The sequence below is a fragment of the Nycticebus coucang genome, chromosome 13, assembly GCF_027406575.1.
Source record: "Nycticebus coucang isolate mNycCou1 chromosome 13, mNycCou1.pri, whole genome shotgun sequence".
NCBI classification, from domain to species: Eukaryota; Metazoa; Chordata; class Mammalia; order Primates; family Lorisidae; genus Nycticebus; species Nycticebus coucang.
Genome location: NC_069792.1, coordinates 6,939,508 through 6,952,895, shown reverse-complemented (window position 1 = coordinate 6,952,895; position 13,388 = coordinate 6,939,508). Strand labels below are relative to the sequence as shown.

Sequence of the window (13,388 nt, the reverse complement as noted above, 5' to 3'; positions counted from 1 at the left end):
GCAATCTACCCACCTCCACCTCCCAGAGTGCTTTTACAGGTGTGAATGACCATGCCCGACCAAGAAAAAGAATTATTGACTTATAAACTCACTGGAGCCTCAACAGCACTGAGATTTTAGGTGGGGGGTGATAGGCTTGGGCAGGAAACGCCAACCGGGCAGCCCGTGAGCCACGTTGCAATATTCTAATCCTACCTCCCTGTCTGACTATGGCCAGCAAACCAGGGTATCAGGTATAAAGTCAGCCACATGAACATGATCCTGGTGCATAGTCTGCCTATTGTTTTCTGCTTTTCCAGATTTTAGGAAGGTTACTCAGAAGAAAGGGGGCATGCGACAATTTGAACTTGTCCTTTATTGCCTTGGCTGGGTTTTTGCAGAGGTGTCCGCCTAGTTGAAGGAGTCAGTAAGAAGAGACATTTGATTTGCAGTTGAGGCTCTAAACAAGTCTGTCCCTTCAGATCCTATCAGGCTTATTCTTACAGGCAAAATGACACCAGTTGCAGGCCTCTGTCAGCAGCTCTGCTGCTGAGAGCGCGCAGGGACACTCAGAACCTTGACAGTTCTCTTTGTTCACGTCTCTGCCTGGAAACCCAGAAAACTTAACCACAGTACTGTGGCTTGTAAGCAAAATATTCTAGCTTGTCAGGAAAGGGTTTAATAAGAAACCTCAGGCAATGGAAAGTCAAATTCCTTTGCCGGAGGAACCAGAAAATCTCTTCCAGGAAGGAGGCTTTCTGCAGGGCTGGCCCAGGGCGTGGAGGCAGCAGATGCCAGCTCTTCTTACCCACAGTCCTCACATGAGGTTGGCTGCGGAGAGCGCACCACTCACTCCCTGCTCCCTTGCAGGTTCTTAGCTTCTCAAGGTAGGGTGTGCCTCAGAAGTTTGCATTTTTAACAAACAGGAGAGGCTCAGATTGATGGCTAAGTGCAAGCCACAGGCATGGAGAAATTAGGTCAGAGCAGGGCACAGCCCTCATAGAGAAATTGGGTACATCATACTCATTGCATTTTATTTTCTGTTTTTTTTTTTGTCTATTTGTTTTGTATCTGGGCTTCGCCGACTCTGGAGAGAGAGAGGCTGTCCCTCCTAAATCCTTGCTCTAGCAAACAACTTGCTTGGCCTGTCTTTGAGATGCAAACCATCCAATTCCTACTCACCATCCCACTGCCTTCTTCATCCTGCAGGAGCCAGTCCCTCTACTCTGAAGTATCCCAGAGCCCCACACCCTTGTGTCCCTGAATGGTGTGCTGTGCTCCCTCCTCTTGGGAACTATGACTATCTTTTTATTTTTGAATTTTACTTTTAATTGACACATAATAATTATGGGGCATAATATGATGTCATGATATATCATATACATTGTGGAATGATTAAATCAAGCTTTTCAGTGTCAGTGCCTCTAGAACTTTGGCCTTACCATACCTGAATAACAATAAAACCGGGGTTTTAGAACTTCATGTGGGTGAGTTTATATACCCTTAGGGGAGACTGGTCTCCAAAGAGTATTTGTTAATGGTAATTAATTTAGGGAAATTCATTAAGTCTTCTTTTCAATGTTGTTACCACTGAATTAGATAAACATGTGGAAAGCATGTCAAGCATGTGCAAAAAGTTTGGAATAGCTTATATGTTAGATGACAGTAGTAAGTTTTAAAAACACCTTGATACCTTAAATTGATCACTAATACCAAAGAGAAAAAGTTTAGCAGGAGAAATGGAATGAACTCCAATAAGAAATCAGTCACTAAATGGTAACTTAAATAAGGTTCATATTAGAAAGACATAGAGGGCCAGGAGTGTGGCTTAGGCCTGTAATCCTAGCACTTTGGGAGGCCCAGGTGGGTGGATAGCTTGAGCTCAGGAGTTCGAGACTAGTCTGAGCAAGAGTGACACCCCGTCTTTACTAAAAATAGAAAAACTAGCCAGGCATTGTGGCAGGTGCCTATAGTTCCAGCTACTCAGGAGACTGAGATGAGAGGATCACTTGAGCTCAAGGGCTTGAAGTTGCTGTGAGCTAAGACTCCACAGAACTTTACCAAGGGTGACAAAATGAGACTGTCTCAAAAAAAAAGAAGCATATATTTCTGGAGGACAGCATAGGATAAATCTAATTTCTATCCTGAAGAAAACAGCCCCGTCTTTCTTATTCCCCTCTTAGGCACACATGGCTTGACCGAATGTTCAATTTTCATCTCATTATCTAGCTTTGTGTTCTGTAATTGTGACCACCAAGATTAGTGTGACTGGTGTGCTCTTACGAAAGGTAAGGTGGAACAATATGGCTTCTAATTTTTTTTTTTTTTTGAGACACCTTGCATAGAGTGCCAGGGTGTCACAGCTTACAGCAACCTCAAACTCTTGGGCACAAGCGATCCTCTTGCCTCAGCCTCCCTAGTAGCTAGGACTACAGGCCCTCACCATTATGCCTGGCTATTTTTAGGGTCTTGCTCTTGCTCAGGCTGGTCTCAAACTCCTGAGCAATCCACCTGCTTTGACCTCCCCGAGTGCTAGGTTTACAGGAGTGAGACACCACACCCGGCCCAATCTGGTTTCTAATTTTATTGATAACTCTTTACTGTTTGAGGATCTTCATATTAAGCCTCAAATTCTCTGATAAGTTTCTCTTCTTTGTTTTCAACAAATTGTGGATAAATTAAACTGGCTTTATGAATGACATAGCAAATCCTTTCCCTCCAAATGTTTGGCTTGACAAGGACTCTCTGTTACCTTGAGAATAAAAAAGAAAAAAACAAAGAGACAAAACAAATTCCCAAATTGACCAGGTTAAGCAGTGTTATATACATGCAATAGAATTTGGAAGAGGCCATCGCTGATTTTATTTTAAATCTATTCTTTCCCCCAAACTCCAGCACAACAAATTCCATGTAAGAGGCAGTAAGTTTGGGCATCTGAAATGAGGTTAATGGCAAGAAGGTGAGCAAAGATATCTGTTTATAAATTTTGTGAGTGAAACTGGAGAAGCCCAGAATTTTTAATTGACATTCTGCTCTTGTCCTAGTTTTATAATGCGGGGAACAAAATAACCTGAACTTACTTAGTCTGATAATACTTCCTAATTAATATAGTTAATTAGACACGAAAGTTAATTAAAACACCTGTTGACTACTTCTGCCACCTGAATTCCTCGTGGTCTATTATAATGGAGTGTTATTTTTGTTTATTCATAATAACCGTATTGGAATGTCCTCTCTGATGGACACAGAATAATTTCCCTAGGTTATTTTAAAACTTTTACAAAACAAGGTTTTTTTTAATTGATGGGATCTTATGTGGAGAACAGCTGAAGAAAACAGGTCAAATCAGAGTTACTGCAGTGGACTCCCTTTTCTTTCATACGATTCCACTTGAGAACTACTCCGTCCAATGTTTCAACAGGAAAATTCTTTTTTTTTTTTTTTAATGTCAGACGGGTAATGTGCTGACACATCTCATGCATGCTCATGAAAACCCAATCATCATGCTTATGAACTACCAAAGGATCTCAGCAGGAAAATACTTTATTCCCTGAAGCTCCTGAGCCATTTGGGACAGTCTAGTTGTTCCTAGTCAAATCTCTGTGATGGTTTCACAGGCTTTGAGGACTTATTCCACTGTTAACTATTGTCATAGAGAAATAGATCAGGGACTAGATTGTGCCTGATTTTTTTGCCTTTGATTTTGGACATGAACAGTCAGAATCAAGTCCCGGAAACTGAGTATACAACCCAATTACTGGTGTGTGCCCATAGCTTTAAACTGATAGCACTGTGAGATTCAACATCGGCAGGAAGAGGTTAGCTAAGTGAGAGTAGTTTAAAAGAGGGATGTATTTTTGCTTCCTTGTCATGTCCCTTATAAAAACTGCATTCATGATTTGAGCTGCTTTTAGGGGCATTAGTATTCTACCCATGCGATCCTATTTGCTGAAGCTGTGGGTTGGGAGTCACAAATAAAAGCAGTCTTAATAGTTGGCTTGCTCTGGAAGTTCTGTCAGAAAGAATGGTTTTAACGCAGCTACTTAAAACCATTTAGAACACATTTTATGGGAAATGCCTTTCAAAGTTTAATTGGTTAGTAGCCAACAATTATGTATAGTGGGCTCAACTTGAAGATTTATTTTCCAACTATTTTTCTCTGGAAATTTTACCAGGACAGTTTAAATTTAGTTGTTTCATGGTTTGGTCATTGAGATTTTTTTTTTTTAAAGACAAAGGTGAAGCCAGGTGTGGTGCCTCACCTGTAATCCCAGTAGTTGGGAGGCTGGGGTGGCTGGATTGCCTGAGCTCATGAGTTTGAGACCAGCCTGAGCAAGAGCAAACCTGTCTCTAAAAAATAAAATTGCCCGGGCACTGTGGGGTGGGGGGCACCTGTAGTCCCAGCTACTTGGGAGGCTGAGGCAAGAGGATCACTTGAGCCCAAAAGTTTGAGGTTGCTATGAACTGTGATGTCACAGCACTCTACTGAGGGTGACAATGTGAGACTCTGACTCAAAAAAAAAAAAAAAGACAGTGGTGAAGAATCGATAAGTGCTTTAATTTTTTCCCAATGATATCAGTGATTATTAAGTGGCAAGTAAGATTTTTGAGCATGTCTTCAGCCAAGCCCTTGGTGTGGGTCTTGGTAAGAACCCAGTGGCTACAGGATTTTGGTTGGCTTCTGCCTCCTTGTTCAGGGCATTAATTTGCTCTGAGTAATCCAGCTCTTACTGAGGTCATCTTGTCCTCTGAGATCAAGACAAAATTAATACAAGGTCTTATTTTACATCCTTGGATGAGACCCAATGCCTTACCCAAGAGTTATGTGATTCCTGAAGACTGTGGTTACCACATTCAGTTCTGGCTATAAGTTGTACCCATTAACCTACCCCCCTCTCTCTTTTTTTTAAATTTCAGATTAATATGAGGGTTACAATGTTTGCATTTGTTAGGTGAGGTCCCTGCTGTAGTTATGTCCTCCATCCAGGAGATGTGCCAGATAGCCTTACACTGTGCCCATTAGGTGGGAGCACATGAGTCCACCTCCCTCCTCCCTTGTCCCTCCTTTCCCTCCCCCCAACTTGAATTAAATTGAGTTTTTCTCTTGTGTGGCCATGCATTACTATTTTTTTAATCTACTTGCTATGTTAGTATTGAATATACTGGATACTTGCTTTTCTATTCTTTTTTTTTTGTTTGTTTTTTGGCCGGAGTAGGTTTGAACCCGCCACCTCCGGCATATGGGACTGGCGCCCTACTCCTTGAGCCACAGGCGCCACCCTTGCTTTTCTATTCTTGTGATAATTTACTAAAGAGAATGTTATCCAACTCCATCTAGGTTAATACAAAAGGTATAAAGTCTCAGTTTTTTATGGCCGAATAGTGTTCCATAGTATCCATATACCACATCTTATTAATCTATTCATGGGTTGATAGGCACTTGAGTTGTTTCCACATTTTGGTGATTGTAAATTGAGCTGTAATAAACAATCTAGGGCAAATGTCCTTATGATAGAATGATTTTTCTTTTCTTCTGGGTAGATGCCTAGTGATGAGATTGCAGGATCGAATGGAAGTTTTATTTTAAGTTCTTTGAGGATTCTCCCTACTTCTTTCCAAAGAGGTCATGTTAGTTTGCAGTCCCACCAACACATAAAGTGTTCCTTTCTGTCCACATCCACACCTAACCCACTTCTCTTTATCTTCCCCTCTCACCCCCTAACCCTTTGCACCCTCTCATTCTACTCTCTACCTTTATGAGACTAACATTTTCAGCTCTTGCATATGAGTCAGAACACGGAATATTTATTTTTCTGTGCCTGGCTTATTTCATTTAACATAATGAGCTCCACACCTGTAATCCTAGCACTGGGGAGGCCAAGGTGGGTGGATTGCCTGATTTTTTTCTTTTCTTTTCTTTTTGTTTTTTTTTTTTGAGACAGAGTCTCACCTTGTCGCCCTCAGTAGAGTGCTATGACATCACAGCTCACAGCAACCTCAGACTCTTGGGCTTAAGAGATTCTTTTGCTTCAGCCTCCCGAGTAGCTGGGACTATAGGTGCTTGCTACAACTCCAGGCTATTTTTAGAGATGAGGTCTCTCTTTGGCTCAGGCTGGTATCAAACGTGTGAGCTCAGACAGTCTGCCTGCCTTGGCCTCCCAAGTGCTGGGATTACAGGTGTGAACCTCCACAGTTGGCCCTGGGCATCCTTGTCTTATTCCAGTTCTACAGAAGAGACTTTTTGCTCCCTCCCCCCCCCCCAGTATGATGTTAGTCGTGGGCTTGTTGCATATGGCTTTATTAATTGAAGTTTGTTTCTTCTATGCCTAATTTGTTCAGAAGAGATGTTGAATTTTATTAGATACTTTTTCTGCATCTTTTGAGGTGATCACGTGTTTTTTGACATTCATCTTTCCCCTTCCCTTCCCTTCTCTTCCTTTCCTTTCCTGTTCCTTTTTTTTTTTTTTTTTCCTTTTTTTTGAGACAGAGGCTCACTCTGTCACCCAGGCCAGGGTGCCATGGTATCAGCCTAGCTCACAGCAACCTCAAACTCCTGGGCTCAAGCCATCCTCCTGTTTCAGCCTCCTGAGTGGCTGCGACTATAGGTGCCCACCACAACTCCTAGCTAATTTTTCTATTTTTAGTAGAGATGGAGTTTTGTTCATGCTCTGGCTGTTCTTGAACTCCTGACCTCAAGCAACTCCCCTACCTCTGCCTCCCAGAGTGCTAGGATAACACTGTGCGTGGCCTATTTTTTTCCTTCATTCTGTTGCTGTGGTGTATCATGTTTACTGACTTGTGTATGTTGAAACATCCTTTTATTTATCCCTAGTATAAATCCTACTTGGTCATGGTGCGTTGTCTTTTTGATTTGCTGTTGAATTTGCTTTAATAGTATTTGTTGAGAATTTTTGTAGCTGTGTTCATCAGGAACATTGGTCTGTGGTTTCCGTTTTCCATTGTGTTCTGATCTAGATTTGGTATCAGGGAAATGTTGGCCTTGTGGAATGAATTAGGGGGAATTCCAGCCTCTTCAAATTTTTGGAATACTTTGAAAAGGATCGATACCAATTCTTCTTTATACATTTGGTAGAATTTGGCAGTGACTTCATCTGGTTTGGGGCTTCTGTTTATTGGGAGACTTTTTATTGCTGATTCAATCCACAACTCATTGGTCTATGCAGGTGTTGTATTTCTTTCTGATTCTATCTTGTTAGGTTGTATATTTTTAGTAATTTATCTATTTCTTGTAGGTTTACCAGATGGCCAGGGTATAGTTGTTTATATTGTCTATGATGATTTTTTATATTTCTGTGGTGTCAATTGTAATGTCTTATTTCTTATTTCTGATTTTGTTTATTTGACTATTCTCTCTTTTTAGTTTAACGAGTGGTTTATCAATTTTATTTTATCAAACAATCAACTGTTGGTTTCCTTAATCCTTTGGAGTTTTTGCCTCTGTTTCATTTAGTTCTGCTCTTTCTGATCTTTGTTGTTTCTTTCCTTCTGCTAATTTTATGTTTGCTTTGTTTTGACTTCTGTAGTTCTTTGAAGTGCATTATTAAATTGTTGGTTTGAAATCTTTCTACTTTTTGATGTAGGTGGTTGTTGCTATGAATTTCCCTCTTAGCACTGCTTTTGTAGAATCCCACAGGTTTTGTCACTTGCGTATTTGGTTTATCGGTGAATTTTATATTTTCTTGTATTTTCATGATGGTAAATGTCATCTGCTCACTTCCAGATTGAGAACTTTCTTGAGTATTTCTTGCAGGGCCAGTTTGAATTCCTTCAACTTTTATTGTCTGGGAAATAGTTTATTTCTCCTTCATTTATGAAGAACAATTTTTCTTGATATGGTATTCTTGAGTGACTTATCTTTTCTTTCAGTACTTTGAATATATCATCCCATTTTCTCCTGGCTCTGCCTGAGGGTTGCCTTATAAGTGGTGAGATGCTTTTCTTTTGCTGATTTTAAAATTCTCTGTCTTTGACTTTAGACAGTTTGACTATAATATGCCATAGAGAAGAACTTTTTGCATTGTATCTCTTTGGAGATTTCAGAGCTGATGTTTTTATCTATTATTTTGTTAAAGAGGTTTTCTTTCCCTTTCATTTTCTCTGATTTATATAATGTATTTGATCACTTTATGGTGTTGTATGTCACAAAATTTTTGTTCATTCCTTTTTATTCTTTTTTTCTTTATTTTTGTTTGGGTTATTTCAAAACACTTGTCTTCAAGTTCTAAGATTCTTTTCTTTTCTTTTCTTTTCTTTTTTTTCTTTGAGATAGAGTCTCACTCTGTCATCCTGGGTAAAGTGCAGTGGTGTCATCATAACTTGCTTGTAGCAACCTCAAACTCCTGGGTTCAAGTGATTCTCTTGCCTCAGCCTCTTGAGTAGCTGGGACTACAGGCATCCACCGCAAAGCCTGGCTATTTTTTCTACTGTTGGTAAAGACGGGGTCTCGATCTTGCTCAGGTTGGTCTCAAACTCCTGAGCTCAGGTAATCCACCCACCGCAGCTCCCCAGACTGCTAAGAATATAGGCATGAGCCACTGTGCTGGCCATGAGCTTGTTTTCTTCTGTTCAATCTAGTCTATTGTTGAAGCTTTCAAATGTATTTTGTATTTCATTCAATGAATTCTTCAGTTCTGGAATTTCTGTCTTGTTCTTTAATGATATCTATCTTTTCGGTGAATTTTTTACTCATATTCTAAATAGTTTTTCTGATATCTTTGTATTGTTTTTCAGAATTCTCTTATCTCTCACTGAGCTTCTTGAGAATTAATAACTTGATTTTTTTAAAAAAGATTTCATGATTTTTTTTGTTTTTTGCAGTTTTTGGCCGGGGCTGGGTTTGAACCTGCCACCCCCAGCATACAGGGCCAGTGCCCTACCCTTTAGAGCCACAGGCACTGTGCCAGACTTTTTTTTTTTTTTTTTTTAAGAGAAAGGGTCTCACTCAGGTACCCAGGCTGAAGTGCACTGGTACAGTCATAGCTCCCTGCATCCTCAAACTCCTGGGCTCAATAGATTCTCCTACGGTAGCCTGTCATGTAGTTGGGCTATAGGCATGTGCTACCACACCTGGCTAATTTTTCTTATTTGTTGGTAAGAGTCAGGGTCTTGCTCTACTGCCTAGGCTGGTCACAAACTCCTGGCCTCAAGCAATTCTCTTTCCTTGGCCTCCCAAAGTGCTGAGATTACAGACATGAGCAACAATGTCCATTCATGAGTCCACGTAGCCCAGTCTTTGGGCCTCAGTGGTGGCAGCAGTCAGCTGAGCTTACCTGTTCCTGGGCCCCTGGGTTGTGCTGGTACTGGTGTTAGTGGGTCTGGGTGGCCCAATTCTTGGACCTCCAGTGTGTTACTCTGGCACTAGTAGTGGCAGTGGTGAGCCAAGATAGGTTGTTCTTGGCCCTTGGTCAACCTGAATGGCGTGGGTGATGGCAGTGGAAATGGTGGAGCACCCTCTGGGTCCTGAGTGGTGAGCACTAGTGTTGGTGGTGACTGTGATGGTCAGGGTGGGTCAGTATCTAGGCCTGCAGGTGGAGTGTGCAGGTAGGTCCAGCTGAGGAGGTAGTGGCTGAGTTGGTAGCCCCAGCCTTAGGCTCTCAGGAGGATTGGTCATTTTGCCAGTGGTGGTGTGCTGGGCTAGGCAATCTGCTGGCACCCAGACTGTGTGCTCCAGCTCAGGACAGGTAAATCTGGGGTAGGCATGCTCGTTTTCAGATCCTCCATCATGGTATGTACAGCTACCAGATATGGTCAGCAGGAGCAGGGAAATTCAAAACCCCCAGCAAAACACTTGGGTGATGCTCAGTCCTGGCTGAACTACTGCCTTGCCATTGGTGGCGGTGGGGTCACCAGTGTGAGGGGCTCACAGGTGCTACTCTTATCTCAGTCCCAGCTGGTGCTGTGGAAGCCCACACTCTGGTCACACTTCAGCCCTAGGGTCAACAGTCGTTGTTCTTCTTGCACCTCTGCCCTGACACCATTGGGTTCCAGGACAGTGTGTACTCTTTTAGGGTCAAGGCTCTAAAATGACACTTTGCTGCAGCTGCTTAGGTCTCAGGGTATGTGTGGGAGGCAACCTGAGCTCTTTCCCTGGAGCAAAGCCATCACACACATCACACAGTTTTCTGCATTCTAGGCCTCAGGAGCACGAGGGGCTCTTCCATGGCTAGGACTGCAGGAGTCCACACTGGGATGTTGACTACTGAGGGTCTCTCACTTACTCTTTTCCCAAATTAGAGAGACTCTGTCAGCTCCCAGCAAGCAGGCCGCCTTGCTTCCTTCTCTCTTGCTGTAGATATTTCCTGTCGCTTTTCTATTGAGTTCCAGTGTTCTCTCTTGGATGATCTGTTCAAGGTGTGATTATCTACTCACTATTTCAGCTCTTCTTAGTGCAGGAAGTGAGAAATGCCTCTGCTGAGCCATCCTGAAGCCCCTCCCGCAGTGTGGGGAGTTTTAGCTAATCAGTCTGAAGATCATTGATCTTCCTGAAGACACTGCTGTGATGCAGGTGTTTTTCTGATTCCCCTTTGTAATGGTCCCCTTTACTACTTTACAGAAGAAAAGGCATGCCTCTCTGTCATCCCAAATTTTACCGTAGAATATTGCACTGCAGTGTTAAAACCTTCACCCAGAGGGTTCATTTGAAATATTGATATGTGCCTAAGCAAGTGATAGGCTCTTCTGAGTGCTTAGCGATTTCTTTTAAGTCAGATGATTTGCAGTTCTTGGCTTACAACAAAATTGAAGGAGAACCTGGTTGAGTTGTCAGCCAATAGATCATTCAAAAATAAGCTTTCAGAGTACTTAACTATGCAGTAATTTGGGAAATAAAACCCAGAGTAATTCAGGAATTGAGTGACATTGCTGTATGACAAATGCCTTCATTCCTGTCTACTTATTTAGATGAATAAATGTTTTTGCATTTTATTTAGAAAAAAGAAAAGCTGGGATAGTATTAGTGCTGTGCCCTGTGCCCTTTCAACAATCAGTCATGCTCATCTGTGGGTATAGGAACTGGGATGGAAAAAGACCTGAGCAAAAAGTTATTGAGATGAACATTTACAAGTCTTTTTTTTTTAATTTTTCATGTAACGTAGTCTATCATTTTCCTCAGTGCTGTACTACTAATATTTATAATGATAGTTGAAATCCAGAAGACGCTTTAAAAAACATTTAAAGACCTACATTGATGGAGAATAAAAAAAAACTTCAAACTTTAATTCACTTAGGATAATCAATAAAAAGGCTTTCAAATATAAAAATATATTAAAAATGAATAAATTTTGTGGCAGAAGTGGAATGCAAATGCAAGTTTATTGCCGTTTGGCCGGGGCTGGGTTCGATCCCACCACCCTCGGTAAGTGGGGCTGGCGCCCTCCTCACTGAGCCGCCCAAGGAAGTGCAAGTTTAAGGACAAAACAGAAACATTAACAAGGATGAGTAAAACATAAGTAAAAAAAGAAAGAAATGAAGTCCTAGTATCTCCCTCCTGTAGCTCTGGGAACATCTTCCACAGCCTTAGAGCAGATGTGGTCAGTCCCTCTGCAGGGCCTGCTGACTCCGTGAGGCGGTGGTTTCTCCTCCCCGGGCTGGAGGCAGGGAGGCCGGTGCAACTGATTCATAATTAGACTCCAGCATGAGGTGCAGCCACGGATTGGCTGTTCTGTGGACAGACCTTGTGCCATTACCTAGTTTTTCTTTTTTCTTCGCAGGGTAACAAAGAGAGATTTTATTTAGGAAGAACAGAGAGAAAGTTTAGAGCACTTCCAAAGAAAGGTGGAAATGGGACCCTCTTGTGAAGGAGAATGGGTGAGAGGGACAAGGTGCAAAGGCCTGCAGGTGTTAAATACTCTCTCCCTGGAAATTGGCTGCAATTTTTCTGTTTTCTATCTGGTTACTTTTCACTGAAAAACAAAAATGCTTTATGAATGAATACAAGCCAGTGAAACAACCTTTCTTATCTCTTCTCCCCAGATGGTACAATAAAGACCCAAAATATTAAGGAACTTTTCTGAAATGTTACAAGTAATTGGGAGAAAGAAGAATGGAGTCCTTGAGTCTTCATTCTAGGAGGGTCTTAGACGGTCCTTTGTAACGACAGGTGTGGGGTGAGGCACATTAGGTGAAGATCTTAGCCTTGTGGCTTATTGTTACTTGTGGAAACAACCTTTTGAATAAAAAGTTCTTTCTTTTGACATTTCCTAGGATAACTTTTTGGAAGAGGCTTGATTAAGTTTTGTCCCGTTTAAAAGCTCTGACAGATCAATTAGTAAGGGTCTGTTTAAGTAAATTGTGATACAGCTGTTCAGCAGATATTATGCCACCTTAAAGAGAGTGGAGATGACCTGAATACCTCTATACAAGTTACACTGTTAAGGGAAAAATGCAAGTTTCAGAGCAATATTTAAAGTATAATCCTGCCTCTGTGTGATCCCATGCCTGTTATACATTGGAAAGTTTTAAATCACAAGAAACCATTTATCCCTGGGAAGAGGGGTTGAGAGATATGGGGAGGCAAGAGAGGATGACCTTTTTTTTTTGATAAGCAAAAACATGTATGGAACCATCGCACAGAAAATCTGATAGCTATACAGACCCTGTCGGCAGGAACCGTCTGTTTTTATGTATGTGACTGTCTATGGTGGCACTGTACAACTAACAATGCCATCTTTACCAAGAACAGTCACACGAGAGGATGAACTTTTATTTTTCTCTCTGAATCTCTTCTGTTTGATTTTCTCCCTCCCTCCCTCCCTCTTCCTCTCTCTCTCTCTTCCTTGCTTCCTTCCTTCCCCCCTCCTTTTCTCTTCCTCTCTCTTTCTTCTCTTTGTAGCTATAAGCAAGTTACTTCTAAAAGGAAACAGAATCTACTTAAAAAAGTATTCATCTTAGGGCAGCGCCCGTGGCTCAGTCGGTAAGGCTCCGGCCCCATATACCAAGGGTGGCGGGTTCAACCCCGGCCCCGGCTGAACTGCAACCAAAAAATAGCCGGGCGTTGTGGCGGGCACCTGTAGTCCCAGCTACTCGGGAGGCTGAGGCAAGAGAATCGCTTAAGCCCAGGAGTTGGAGGTTGCTGTGAGCTGTGTGAGGCCACGGCACTCTACCGAGGGCTATAAAGTGAGACTCTGCCTCTATAAAAAAAAAAAAATTCATCTTGGAGAGAAAGAAACATCTTTGATGAAGCATTTGACCTTTTGATCTCTGCTTCTTGACCTCGTTTTTTCCCACTTTTCCCATGAAATGCTGGCTCATTCTTTAAAGCACAGGTCAACTATTACCTCTTTGGGTGACCTCTTTCTCACCCTCCAAAATAGAATCAATCATTTCTTTCCTTGTTTTCAGAACATTTTGCAAAATTTCTACTATAGTTGACCCTTGAATGACACAGGGTT

The 13,388-nt window shown here is 41.8% G+C and overlaps 1 non-coding gene and 1 pseudogene across 1 annotated transcript; both read right to left on the bottom strand.

The window, feature by feature from the left end:
• Nucleotides 1-3,425: 3,425 nt before the first annotated feature.
• LOC128564216 (uncharacterized) lies at nt 3,426-3,505 on the bottom strand (annotated as a pseudogene).
• A 9,043-nt stretch (nt 3,506-12,548) lies between these two features.
• On the bottom strand, nt 12,549-12,683 carry LOC128564201 (small Cajal body-specific RNA 14). Its single transcript, XR_008374063.1, has one exon. It is a non-coding gene; the product is annotated as a small Cajal body-specific RNA 14 (non-coding RNA).
• Nucleotides 12,684-13,388: the final 705 nt, after the last annotated feature.